The sequence below is a fragment of the Bison bison genome, unplaced genomic scaffold (assembly GCF_000754665.1).
Source record: "Bison bison bison isolate TAMUID 2011002044 unplaced genomic scaffold, Bison_UMD1.0 scf7180017864519, whole genome shotgun sequence".
In the NCBI taxonomy this organism is placed as follows: Eukaryota; Metazoa; Chordata; class Mammalia; order Artiodactyla; family Bovidae; genus Bison; species Bison bison.
This window is the reverse complement of record NW_011495072.1, coordinates 12,966,578-12,981,194: the sequence shown is the minus strand read 5'-3', so window position 1 is coordinate 12,981,194 and position 14,617 is coordinate 12,966,578. Positions and strand designations below refer to the sequence as shown.

Sequence of the window (14,617 nt, the reverse complement as noted above, 5' to 3'; positions counted from 1 at the left end):
CATGTATGGTTGTGAGAGTTGGACCATAAAGAAAGCTGAGTGCCGAAGAACTGATGCTTTTCAACTGTGGTGCTAGAGAAGACTCTTGAGTCCCTTGGACTGCAAGGAGATCAAACCAGTCCATCCTAAAGGAAATCAGTCCTAAATACTTATTGGAAGGGCTGAAGCTAAAGCTCCAATACTTTGGCAACCTGATGTGAAGAACTGACTCACTAGGAAAGATCCTGATGCTAGGAAAGATTGAAGGCAGGAGGAGAAGAGGATGAGAGAGGATGAGATGGTTGGATGGCATCACTGACTCGATGAACATGCATTTGAGGAAGTTCTGGGAGTTGGTGATAGACAGGGAGGCCTGGGTGCTATAGTCCATTGGGTCGCCAGGAGTCCAACACTGAACTGATGAACTGAGAGAATAGGTCTCCAGATACCAACTGATAGGTATTTGTGGTATTTGGGGATCATCCGAATCCCTGCTGGGTATAAAGTGTTGTTATCCTGAGGAGCAGAAAAAGAGGAGAGGAGCTCTCTTCAAGTAAGGAAAGGACTGAGAGCTCCCAGTGGGGTTGGGTGTGTTGTTTTGTGCTGGTCTCAGCTTTGATAGCTCAGTTGGTAAAGAATCACCTGCAGTGCAGGAGACCCCAGTTTGATTCCTGGTTTGGATGATCCCCTGGAGAAGGGATAGGCTACCCACTCCAGTATTCTTGGGCTTCCCTTGTGACTCAGCTGGTAAAGAATCCGCGTGCAATGTGGGAGACCTGGGTTCAATCCCTGGCTGGGAAGATCCCCTGGAGAAGGGAAAGGCTACCCACTCCAGTATTCTAGCCTGGAGAATTCCATGGACTGTATAGTCCATGGGGTCACAAAGAGTCAGACACGACTGAGTGACTTGCATTTGCACAGTTTATCAATGGAGTTGAGGCTTCAAACTGCCCCAGGCTCAGATTAATCTTATAATTCACTTGAGGACAAAACATGTATGCTTAAAAAAAAAAAAAAAAGTGTCTTCTGTGTTCCTCTTGTTCCCTTAGATGCAAAGGACGTTGTAAATTCTCAATATATGAAGATTTACAAATTGCATCCAGACACATATATTCATTGTATAAAAACTTTTATGCCAGATTTCCCTTAAATTAAAACTTTCCCAGTATGCATTTTAATTGATTTGCATGAGTTTGAATAATTAGTTACGACTTTGATATACTGAGAAACTGCTTCACTTGTATTCTATACCTGGCTCCTTCAAAGAGATCCCCAGAAGTCCTATACAAATAACCTAGCAGTTTGCAGACCAGCAGTTTTATTCTAAAAAATTCTAAAAATTTATTCTAAAAATCTCTATAAAGAAGGTTTCCCAGCTGACACTAGTGGTAAACAACCCCCTGCCAATGCAGGATATGCAAGAGATGTACATTCAATCCCTGGATCAGGAAGATCCCCTGGCGTGGGAATGGCAAACCACTCTAGTATTCTTGTCTGGAGAATCCCATGGACAGAGGAGCCTGGTGGGCTACACTCCATGGCATCACAAAGAGTTGGACACCACTGAAGCCACTTAACACACTACATATGAGACCTCTCTAAGATTTACTAAATTAGGAAGCAAGTAGTAACTCCCACCTTTGTAGGTGAAGAGAGAGCCTTGAACTCAACTTAAAAAAAAAAAAAAAACATTATCCTTGACAGACTATGGAACTCCTAGTGCCTGACATGTCCCCATGCAGTTCTCTGGGTTTATGGACAAGTGATCTCATGTAGTTCTTTTTACAGTGAGTTATTATCACATAAGCCACATCATTTTGCTATTCTGACCACACCCAAGTGGCTCAGGGATGGTGATTAAAGCCCAGGTTGCAATGAACAGGCTGAACAGGTGAGACCCCAGTTGCTGAAAAGGAGGCTTGAAGGGAGACTGTCCAAGGAGGCAGACCTCAGTGAAGGATGAGAAATAGGACAGTCCATTTGCTCTTACAACACAAAAGCAGGAGACACATACAAGTCAGCAGGGAACAATGGTTTCTGACTTCAGAGAAGAGGTGATTGGAATTACTCGTTTCCAGAACTGTTGGTCCTGAGAGATTCTTACAAAGCCTGGTGTATTTTCCCCCTTTGTGGAAAGTACTGAGATCTGGAGTAAAGCTCTCTTGGGCTGTTTTCTTACCCTCCAAGCAGAAACCTCCATCCCACAAACATCTCTGCATGTTTCTTTTCTGCAACCACATATACACTATCAAGTGTAAATAGTGAGAAGTTGCTGTATATCACAGGGAGCCCAGCCTGCTGCTCTGTGATGACTTAGAAGGGTGGAATGAGGGGGAGGCTCAAGACAGAGGGGATATAAATATATATAATTTTGACTGATTTGCACTGATGTACAGTAGAGACCACCACAACATTGTAAAGCAATTATCCTCCAATAAAACAAGAATCCAATCCTTAAAGGATATCTAAGGAATAACATAAAGTAAAAGTAAAATGATTAAGGGCAGCTGAAATAACCTAGTTTCCATTCCATGTTCTATGAGTTCATTCATTTATTCAACAAATATTTACAGATTATTCATCATGTGCAGCTAGCTACTGGCTTAGCCACTGGGCTTGCAACTATAAATAAGAATGAGCTCATAAAGCTTGTATTTTAGTGGAAAAGATAAACATAAAAACCAATGAACAAATGAAATAATAACAGAGAAGTTTCATAAGAGTTTAGGGAAAAGTACTGGATTAGAGAGTAACGAAAATCTGTGTGTGTGCAGGGAGGAGTCCATTTCTTTAGAAGGTGATCAGGACAAACATAAGACCTCAGGAGAAGGCAGTGATCTTTTGCGGCTGGGGTGGGTGGAGATGGTTAGAGGGTGGAAGGTAGTAATTTAACAATCAACTGAAACAATAAAGATGAAGACTCAGGAGTAAGCTTGAAGAGAAAGAAAAATGGCTAGTAACATTGCATGAAATCAACTGATAAAACTGATACACGCAGTCTTGAGGATCTAGCCCATTTCATCACTCCTTTCACACACGCATCCTGTTGAATTATTTGAAATTCATTAGATAGGTGAAGTTCGCATTAACATGGTGTCCTTTCTTCCTGGCATATACTTGCTGTTGTCTGCACACCCATCTTACATCCCATGGCGGGGTAGGAATGGGGGAATCTAACTTACTTCTCTCATTTTTTAAATATGACTTCTGCTAAGAAACATACTAACAATCTCCCAAGTGTGAGTTAAGTGCCCCAAACATATACTCCCTTAGACACTCAAGCTTCCTGCTTCAGTACCATTTATTACACCAAAATTATTTATCTAGCTAGTATAAAATATAAATACTAGACAATAAGCATCTTCTTGTGTAGTGTATTTGTAGAGTTTATGTATTAGAATATGATCACTTTGGTGACGAAGATTGTCTTCTTTATCTTTATGAACTCTTTTGGAAGAAACAAGGGAAAAGTTAGCTATCCTCTCCCCAAAGCCACTCTTCCAAATACACACACACTGAATTATACCCTCAAACAGCTCCCTAGTCAGACATTTCTTCCCATTTTATTTCTTCCTCCCATTCAAACCTAATGTTTCAAGCTAGCCTTTCCTCACTTCCCACTGCACTCAGAATTAAATCTGACCTTCTGGCCTCTGCCCACAAAATCATGTATTTTGAGGCTGCTGATAACTCTTCAATCTCATCCTGTTCCAACCTCATACTTGCTCACTGTTTTCCATCTTGCTGACCTTTTTATAGTTACTTAAGAGTCGGACCCGACTGAGCGACTTCACTTTCACTTTTCACTTTCATGCACTGGAGAAGGAAATGGCAAACCACTCCAGTATTCTTGCCTGGAGAATTTCAGGGACGGAGGAGCCTGGTGGGCTGCCATCTATGGCATCGCACAGCGTCAGATATGACTGACGCGACTTAGCAGCAGCAGCAAACACTGAGCAAATGGGTCCAGTCAAGACAGTCTACATGAGGAACCCTAATTTCTATTTCCACAGCTATCCGTTTGTTGTATGTCTGCTCTCTTCATTTTCTTTATTTTTGTACTTGCCTGTTTGTATGATAAACACAATTTTCATAATATAATTTAGTTTTAATAATAAAAATATTCAGTTTTTATTGAATAAACTACCACTTGATTTTAAATTGTATTTGTTTGTGCTTTTATCTATAGCAATATGCTACCTATAACTGAAATTTTGCAGAAATAAAATGATTTTAAGGTAAAAAACTGCTAATATATTTCTTAAAAGCCCTTAATAATGACTCTCTTAATAATTCATAGTCATCCTGAGTATCTTTAAATTAGATGACTTGCATCATTTATGGGAAAAATATTTTATCCCTATGCTATCAATTGGTTAATCAGCATAAAAATAACACAATTTCTAACATACAAAATAGCACATACTTTCTCAAACACTCTGCCCTAGCTTATTCTTTCCCCAGTTCTTTTCCATTATTCTCTTTTCTCTTGACCTCCCACCTTCCTGCAATTCTTTTCTTGAGTAGAGAGCATATTCAGTTGCATGCCCAAATATTCTGATGTGTGCAGACAGGGTTCATTGATTTATAAGTTAAAATGAAGAGCATGTACTTCCAGCATGAAGAGCTGGAATTTCTGACTGGAAGTTTCAGAAAAAACAAATGACTCTGGACCATCATTTCGATGTGCTGATCATCTTTTTAAGAAGTCAGGAGGCCAGGTAGGTCAGAAACCAACAATCAACATAGCTACATAAAAATGTACATACATTGAACAATCTCTTTACCTTTCTTATTGACATTCTTGCATAATAAATTAGTAAAATAAAATAGGAAAAAGGACAATTAGAAGAGCTATCTCCTTCTTCTAAAATGGCACTATGCTGAAATTAATAACTTGTAAGAACTTCTAATCTGCCTAGTCTTTATAAACTATTCTAGTCCATTTTCAAATTCTGAAAATCCACAGCCATGACAATATCTGGGAACTCTGAGGCTTAGTCTCTCCCCTGTTGTTTACCTTGATTTTTTTTCCTTTTAAAATTTTTCCTGAAATAAAATTCAGTTCAGATAGAACCATATAGTTACAAATGTATGAATTCAGATGTGAACTGAGTATAAATGTATCTGCTTGAAATCAAACAAAGAGATAATTATTACTCGAAGCAGCACTGTTTCATAGGAGCAGGCTGGATTTGTACCTTCACTTTAATGTTGTAGAATTGCTTTTGTTTGGGCTTCCCTTGTGGCTTGGCTGGTTAAAAAAAAAAAAAAAATCCACCTGCAATGTGGAAGACCTGGGTTCAATCCCTGGGTTGGGAACAGCTATCCACTAGCCTAGAGAATTGCATGGACTATAAAGTCCATGGGGTTGCAAAGAATCAGACACGACTGAGCGACTTTTACTTCACTTTTGACTGGAGCTACAGATCAACAACCACCATAGTGGAGTGGGTTGCCATTTCCTTCTCCAATATCTACATAAGATTGTAAATAAAATGAAACCATTGTCCCCTTCTCAGGAACATTCCTTCTTAACGCTATAACAAGAAGAGAGAGCTTCCTTTGTAGCTCAGTCAGTAAAGAATCTGCCTGCAATGCAGGAGACCTGGGTTTGATTCCTGAGTCAGGAAGATCCGCTGGAAAAGGAAATGGCAACCCACTCCAGTACTCTTGCCTAGACAATCCCATGGACAGAGGAGCCTGGCAGGCTACAGTCCGTGGTCTCTCAAGAGTTAGACACAACTTAATGACTAAACCACCATAACAAGGAAAGGGAGAAATCACACCAAGTTGCATATTCTTTTGAAATGATAATGTTCTAGCAGTGGAAACACTGCAAACTAGCAAGGGATATTATTCTATCAAAGAAGAGTCATAGGATAATTTAGTGAAACATTTTCATTGACATATAAAACAACTCAAGTCCAGTTGCTTATAGCTAGCTACAAGAAAAAAAAAAAGGTGTTTTTTCCAACAGCAATCTGTCACCCAGGGAAGGTGACTAAAAAAATAAAAGGGAAGATTATGGAAAGGTCATATATGATTATTTCAGATTTAAATACTTATAATTAACAAATCACTGTCTTTTCCCAAGAAAGCTGCGAAAGAATCAGATTCAAAATGTTCCAATGAGAATGATAATTATGTGCAATAGAAGACCCTTCAAACTGTTATAAGAAGTTCAGGGATTTCCTTTAAAATTTTCTGTAGCCCTGAAGTTACCACACTGAGAGTATATATTCTGTCTCCTTCCTATAAATTGACAGAGAGTAATAAAAGAAATTAAGATATTAGCCTATAAACTTTTGTCCTCTACAATTTTTCTATTTAAAGTATTTCAAATACATGTAGAATGCTAATTTTAGAAATACTGGGGGGTTTTTTTGGCCCTTCAAAATCTTAGGTTTTTTCTCCCTCTCCTATCAATTCAAAAGCCATTACTTCTCTTACCAGTCTTTATTTTCTTCTGTTCTTACTTTCCTTAGTCATATTCTCTCCTTAAATTGTTAGCTTCCTATCTTTTATCTCCTACATAAAGAGCTTCTTTCATCAACCATAAATACCAAAATTACGTTATGGTTTCAACTTGTTCAAATTAAGCATGATAGGCTATGTAGGGTTAGACACCATTGCTTCTAATCATCTGAAAAATGGTTAAAATTAAATGAAACCTATATCCTAAGGGTATAATAAAAATATAAAGTAATAATTATTAAAATGTAAACTGTGGACTATAGAGAAAAATATAAATGTTAAAATAATATTATGCTCCAAAGCTGTAAATGATCTGGTAGGAAGTTATAGCTAAAAACAGGATTGTGCAAAGGAAAGACACATTTAGACAGAGTGTTCTGTTTTGCCTCACTTCTCAAAAGATCAGAGACATTGAACACAAAGTTCACATGCAGTTACAGTTTCCAAAAACATCTGAATACAACATATACTAATATGGCTCATAACCCTAAAACAAAACCACTGATTTCTCATTAACTTTATGTATCATGAAAAATATACTCCTAAAGATGACCCTCTCCTGAGTTCTTGGACACAGTCTTGATCATTTCACTTCGATTTTTCTTGCTTCTCAATTAAGACAAACTCCTGCAGAATAATGAACAAAACTTCTCTTTCCTTGCCAATATCCCAGTGTTCATCCCAAGATAGAAATGTGATGCGCACTGGGTTGAATCATAGGAACTGGCTCCCCTTGACTGTTATTTAAGTACAAAAAGGCAGTTTCCTATGGCTTAACCTAAATGTGCCAAAATGATTCTTTCAAGGCACATGTATTGACTATCTAATATTAACGAAGTTGCAGCAAAAAGCCCTGCTTAAGCTCAAATATGACTCGAAGCAGGCAGAATTTTGGGTAGAAAAAATACTTCACGTAAATTTGTACTTGGGCATTGCCTCTGTGGAGCAACATTAATCAGTAACATTGTTCAATAAATTCAATAAACATTTGTTCAGGCCCTTGTTCCCATCTACCCTGGAGTCATAACTCTTGAAATACCTAGTTACAGGATTATGTTCAGGTTTCAAGAATAAGGATATCCTATTTTGCCCTTTGAAGCTACAGAGTATAATTTGAGACAGCATAGTCCCTATTATTTCCTGCAAAAAATTTTTCCCTCTATATAGAAAATAAAATTTTTAATCTATTACAAAACCATAAAATAATTTGTCTTCAGAGCAGAGACTGCTTAAATCATTCATCCTTGCTTTATTAACTTCAAGCACAGTGCTTGGCATGAGGTAAAAACTTGGTAATAAGTAATTTAATTTTCAGGAGAAATTCTTTTGTGTTAACTTTAAAACAGACATATATGGTAAAACCAAATTAATATTTCTTCTTCCTCTTTTCTTCAAGGATTTAATAATTTATTATATTTGTTCTTAAAATCACTTTGATTGAACTAAGAAATAGAAATTGTGGCACTAATTTCTGCATTTTAGTAATCAAATTGAATTAAACATCCAAGGGCTGCCCAGGTGGTGCAGTAGTAAAGAACCTGCCTGCCAATGCAGGAGATACAGAGATGTGGATTCGATCCGTGGGTGGGGAAGATTCCCTGGAATAGGAAAAGGCAACCCACTGCAGAATTCTTGCCTGGAAAATTCCATGGACAGAGGAGCCTGGTGGGCGACAGTCCATGGGGTCACAAGGAGTCATGTGACTTAGCACACTTATATCTCTGTCTCTCTTAATTAAACATCCAAGAAGGCATGGTAAACACAAAGCTAAAAAAAAAAATCCAGCATGTCCACCTAAGCAACTGAAACAGTGCCTTCCTTGCCAAATTCTAAGATGTCTCTAGAGACTATTTCATCAAATAAACCCACAAGCTACTTCTCCAGAATACCACGTATATTAAGCTTTCTGCCATCTTCCAAATTGTTTGCCCTTTCTCTATCTCCTAAATAGAAAGATTCTTATAGAACATATCTTTTTGTCAAATTTCACCAAGACTAAATAAAATGATTTCACACAAAAGTGAGAAAGTAAGTTTAAAAATGCTTTGAAAAGTTACAAGTACTATTCCATTTATACAGTACTTTGGAATCTACAGATATTTAAAACATATTCATGGACAATTTTGGTAGATTGCCTGACTCACAGGTGGTCTCATTTAGTCGTGAATGTGAGAGGCATTAGAGATTTAATAATGAGTAAGGGATGAGGGTCCTTTCCTTGAGGAGTCTGACATATTGTAGGGATAAGGAGAAACACATACCCTCCTACACAGTGACCTGCTGTGATTGTGACAGACGTATTGACATTGAAGTGCTCAGCAGAAGCACCTCAGCCAGAGAGTTCAGAAGACTTTAGAGGAGAGTAGACTAAGCTGAAATTAAAGTGTAAGTCAGCATCAGCCAGACACAGGAGGTGAGTGTATAAACCGCATCCCATTTAAAGAGGCTCAAATGACTTTCTTCAGCAGGACTTTTCATTTCAGCTACAGGAGCAAAGACAGGCTCATTCAGAAAATGGCACAAGAAGGGTTCAAACGTTGGACCATAGAAACTAAGCTGATCTGGCAAAGCAGGTAACACAGAAAGGACTGATGATCAGACAAGTAACAGAGGGGCCAAGGGTTGAGGAGAAAGAATATTTGAATTTAATGTTTTAGAAATGGAATAACTCAGGGTGATGACAAGTCCCCAGGTGGGGCTGACATGGAGCAGGGACAGAGGTCCTCAAGATGAAAACAATAATGTCAGGTGAAGTGAGGAGGCTCAGGTTTGAATGAGTCATCTATCAATATACTGTGAGTCACCCAGGTTGAAGGCAATATGCTCTCTGTGTGAGAGATAAAATCATGGAGAGAAGCCCATAAGAGAGCACAGTACATGTAATGCTCACAAACACAGACTTTGTATTAAACAAGTTTAAGGTTGAATGCCATAAACAGTCCATTTCCAGGTCTGGGAAATGGGTATATTGACACTTGCTGCTGCTACTGAGATGCTCAGTCATATCCAACTCTTTGTGACCCCATGGACTGTAGCCTGTCAGGGTCCTCTGTCCATGGAATTTTTCAGGCAAGAATACTGGAGTAGTTTGCCATTTCCTCCTCCAGGGGATTTTCCTAATCCAGGGATCAAACCCAGGTCTCCTGCATTAGCAGGCAGATTCTCTACCACTGTGCCGCCTGGGAAGCCCATACTGATACCACTAATGATCTTTGTGAAATAATTATTTCTTTGTGAAATAATCGCCAAATAGATTCATGGGATTCAAATGACAAATAGATAAAAGGGATTAGATGTGACAGAGTGCCTGAAGAACTATGGATGGAGGTTCATGACATTGTACAGGAGGCAGTGATCAAGTCCATCCCCAAGAAAAAGAAATACAAAAAGGGAAAATGGTTGCTTGAAGAGGCCTTACAAATAGCTGAGAAGAGAACAGATGCAAAAGGCTAAGAGAAAAGGAAAGATATAAGCATCTGAATGCAGAGTTTCAAAGAATAGCAAGGAGAGGTAAGAAAGCCTTGCTCAGTGATCAATGCAAAGAAATAGAGGAAAACAATAGAATGGGAAAGACTAGAGATCTCTTCAAGAAAATTAGAGATACCAAGGGAACTTTTCATGGAAAGATGGTTACAATAAAGAACAGAAATGGTATGGACCTAACAGAAGCAGAAGATATTAAGAAGAGGTGGCAAGAATACACAGAACTATTTACACAAAAGATCTTCATGACCCAGATAATCACAATGGTGTGACCACTTACCTAGAGCCAGACATCCTGGAATTTGAAGTCAAGTGGGCCTTAGGAAGCATCACTATGAACAAAGCTAGTGGAGGTGATGGAATTCTAGTTGAGCTATTTCAAATCCTAAAAGATGATGCTGTGAAAGTGCTGCACTCAATATGCCAGAAAATTGGGAAAACTCAGCAAATTTGGAAAACTCAGGACTGGAAAAGGTCAGTTTTCATTCCAATCCCCAAAAAAGGCAATGCCAAAGAATGCTCAAAGTACCACACAATTGCAGTCATCTCACACACTAATAAAGTAATACTCAAAATTCTCCAAGCCCAGCTTCAGCAGTACATGAATCATGAACTTCCAGATGTTCAAGGTGGATTTAGAAAAGGCAGAGGAACCAGAGATCAAATTGCCAACATCTGTTGGATCATTAAAAAGCAAGAGAGTTCCAGAAAAACAGCTGCTTTATTGACTATGCCAAAACCTTTGACTGTATGTATGGATCACAACAAACTGTGGAAAATTCTGAAAGAGATGGGAATACCAGACCACCTGACCTGCCTCCTGAGAAATCTTTATGCAGGTCAAGAAGCAACAGTTAGAACTGGACATGGAACAACAGACAGGTTTCAAATGAGGAAAGGAGTACATCGAGGCTGTATACTGTCACCCTGTTTATTTAACTTATATGCAGAGTACATCATGCAAAATGCCAGGCTGGATGAAACACAAGCCAGAATCAAAATTGCCGGGAGAAATATCAATAAACTCAAATATGCAGATGACACCAGCCTTATGGCAGAAAGCAAAGAGGAACTAAAGAGCCTCTTGATGAAAAGTGAAAGAGGAGAGTGAAAAAGTTGGCTTAAAACTCAACATTCAAAAAACTAAGACCATGGCATCTGGTCCCATCACTTCAGGGCAAATAGATGGGGAAACAATGGAAATAGTGACAGACTCGATTTTTAGGGGCTCCAAAATCACTGCAGATGGTGACTGTAGCCATGAAATTAAAAGATGCTTGCTACTTGGAAGAAAAGTTAAGACCAACCTAGACAGCATATTAAAAAGCAGAGACATCACTTTGCTGACAAAGGTCTGTTTAGTCAAAGTTATGGTTTTTCCAGTAGTCATGTATGGTTGTGAGAGTTGGACTATAAAGAAAGCCAAGTGCTGAAGAAGTGATGCTTTTGAACTGTGGTGTTGGAGAAGACTCTTGAGAGTCCCTTGGACTGCAAGGAGATCCAACCAGTCCATCCTAAAGGAAATCAATCCTGAATATTCATTGGGGAACTGATGCTGAAGCTGAAACTCCAATACTTTGGCCACTTGATGCAAAGAACTGACTCATTTGAAAAGACCCTGATGCTGGGAAATATTGAAGGCAGGAAGAGAAGGGGACAACAGAGGATGAGATGGTTGGATGGCATCACTGACTCAATGGACATGAGATTGAGTAGGCTCCGGGAGTTGGTGATGGACAGGGAAGCCTGGCGTGCTGCAGTTCATGGTGTCGCAAACAGCTGGATACACTGACTGACTGAACTGAACTGAGCACGTTGCCTGCCACATCGTCTTTAAATGTTTGACTCTTAACTTGTTCTATGTAATCATTTTTCTGTAATAAGTTTTTTCATTCACCTAGTTTACCCACATAACTTATATCCAATATTCCTATGCCTCAAAATGTTGCAAAAATAAGAAAATATCTTTAATATTAACATCAAGCAATCTTCATGCAGAATACTTTTAATTTCGATGTAATTACTAAAAAGTACAGTAATTAAAATTTTATAGTATTAGTGCTAGGACAGAAAAATAGACAAATGGAACCAAGTAAAGAGCCTAGAAATATATGTACCCAGAAGAAACAAAGATGAAGTATGAAAAGCAAAGCTGTAATAAAACTTTTAGAAGACAATATATTAAGCCATTCTTATGATATTAGATGGAGAAGGGTTTCTTATGCAAGACAGAAAAAGCACATAATGAAAGATCACTAAATTTGTTTTCACTAAATTTAAAAACTAAAATAGGTATCACTAAAGAAACAGATGCATACAGTTGATGTAACCAAAGGATTAGTAGCCCAAATAAAGAACTCCTAAAAATGAGAAGAAAGAATATAAGCACAAAAAAATATGAAAAGACTATGAATAGGGAACTCACAGACGTGAAAAACTGAATTATCTTACACATGTGGTAAGATGGTTATTGTCAGGTTCCGGTATTTATTTCAGGGGTGGGGATGCAAAATTTAAAACAGTGAAGTAGCAATCTATAGTCTCCACATTGGGAAATCTTACAAATCATTAACATTAAGCATTGTTGAAGTTTAAGGAAATAGGAACTTTCTAAACAGGATCTAACAAATAGCAAATATCTATTTAATAGATATTTAAAGAGTAAATAGTTAATAGCTATTTACTCTTAATAGTAAGTATATCTGCAGCTATCATATAATTTTTGGTATGTTTGAAACATTTCCCAAGTGCATTTTAAAATTTTATTTAAAGTACTTTGGTCTAATAAAATATCACTGTGAAGAGTTTCAAATGACCTTAAAAGTAGTTTATCCTGTATTTATCATGAATGCTATAAGTAACACAGAAAAACCCCTGTATTTTCAGTGACTATAAACTAGCAAACACAACTTGCAACTCACTGCAATAGCACTGTTGCTACTCTGAATTTTAACAAATCTTTACCATCTGAACATATCTGCACTTGTTGATACGATACTATGAATGACAGTATAAAGTACTAAAGCATTCCTGATGGCTTAGTACAGCAGGACAGTACAGGTACAATGACAGTACCTCCATTCCCGAATGGAGGCTCCTGTTACACAGAAGTTCTCACTCCCTGCTCCAGCCGCAGCGCCTCTTCTCTGTGCGCCCTTTGCCTGCCTGTGACAGTCCTTCAGTAACGCTCTCAACAAGGGTGCCCAGAGAACAGAAGCTGAGGAAATGTTACTTCCAGATAGAAGCCTAACCTCCAGCCTCATCATAACCTGTTACACATTTTTCAGAAAAGAATCAATTCTATTTCTTGAATAATTAATGCAACAAAACAATTTAACAAAGGTCAGGTGAATACAGCAGAAAGGTGACATATATAAGTGAATTTCTCATCTATAAAGCCAGGGTCAAAAAAGAAGAATTATTTTTTTTTTTTTTTAAGAATTATTTTTTTAAGCAGAATTTCAAATTTCAAAGGCTGTATTCTCTTATTGTCCCTTTCTGGCTACCTCAGGTAGTAATGAGTATTACAGAGAGGGTGGCTAAGAAAGAATTGTCATACACAGGCTTAAATCCTTCTTGACATTTTGTCCTCAGACTGGCCTCTGGGCATATATCCTCTTTGAAACCACAGTGGTTCCTAAAACCTGAATACATTACTTTTGATCTCACCATGACACTGCTCCAGAGGTCACCTGCAGTTCCACACAGCTACAAGAGGCTGCACAAAAAACAATTCAATGCAAAGATTGCAACAAAGACAGTGTTTTCTGGGATTCACAGAATACATCTAATGATGGAAGGTCTATTAACTGTAAATGTGGAAACAGCTGAAAATTAAAACGGCATTTTCACACTTGGTATTCAGTGATATCTGCAGGTGTTTCACAGGGACCATTGAAAATGTATGTCCAGCAACTTAAACACTCAATGACTTTATTAGTACAGTCACACATGAGAAACTGCTGATTGATTGCAATTAGTACAGCTATTCAGGAGAACCATAACTGGAAAATCTATAGTTTGGGTCCTAATTTTTATTCTGGAATAGAATTTACATGAGGACACAAGGATTTCATTAAATGTCATTTTCTCTCAGTTCTCCTATTTGGCACAATACTTCAACATTTCTTTTTTAGTAGAAAAACACCCCTGTTCAAACAAATGGCTTCAATAAAGTTATTAGCATGTAAATATAGAACATAGCATTATAAACATACAGATAGAGAATAAAAAGTTTAATTTGTTACTTAAAAGCTATACATACATAGAAAATGTGAATGAGAATTAGATAAATTCATCAAAGGAATTCACTTGTATAATAAATAACGGGCTAACAGATGATCCTGTCAAAAAGAAGAACCACTAACATTTCTAAGCATCTTACACATTCCAATATTTTACAACATTCATAAGGAAAACCACCAGGGATTCAGAAGTTTCTTCTTTAAGTATTCAGGAGAACTGACAATGTGATTAATCTTTAATGAGGAAGCGTTTATTTTTTATGTAACTATAACTACATATAAGTACTAAATACAAAAAAAATTTTCTATTTCTATATAACATTCTTGGAACCTATAGAAATGTATTCCAAATTAATCTTTATGTTAATTTTTTTTTTTTTTTTTAGTAAATACTTACTAAGTAACTACTATGTATCACCTATTATGTAGGTCTT

The 14,617-nt window shown here is 37.6% G+C and overlaps 1 protein-coding gene across 2 annotated transcripts in view; it reads right to left on the bottom strand.

Annotated features, from left to right (window-relative positions):
* The window catches only part of VAV3 (vav 3 guanine nucleotide exchange factor), a 436,414-nt gene that overhangs the window by 99,834 nt on the left and 321,963 nt on the right, over positions 1-14,617 (bottom strand). The gene's annotated exons all lie outside the window — the stretch shown is intronic.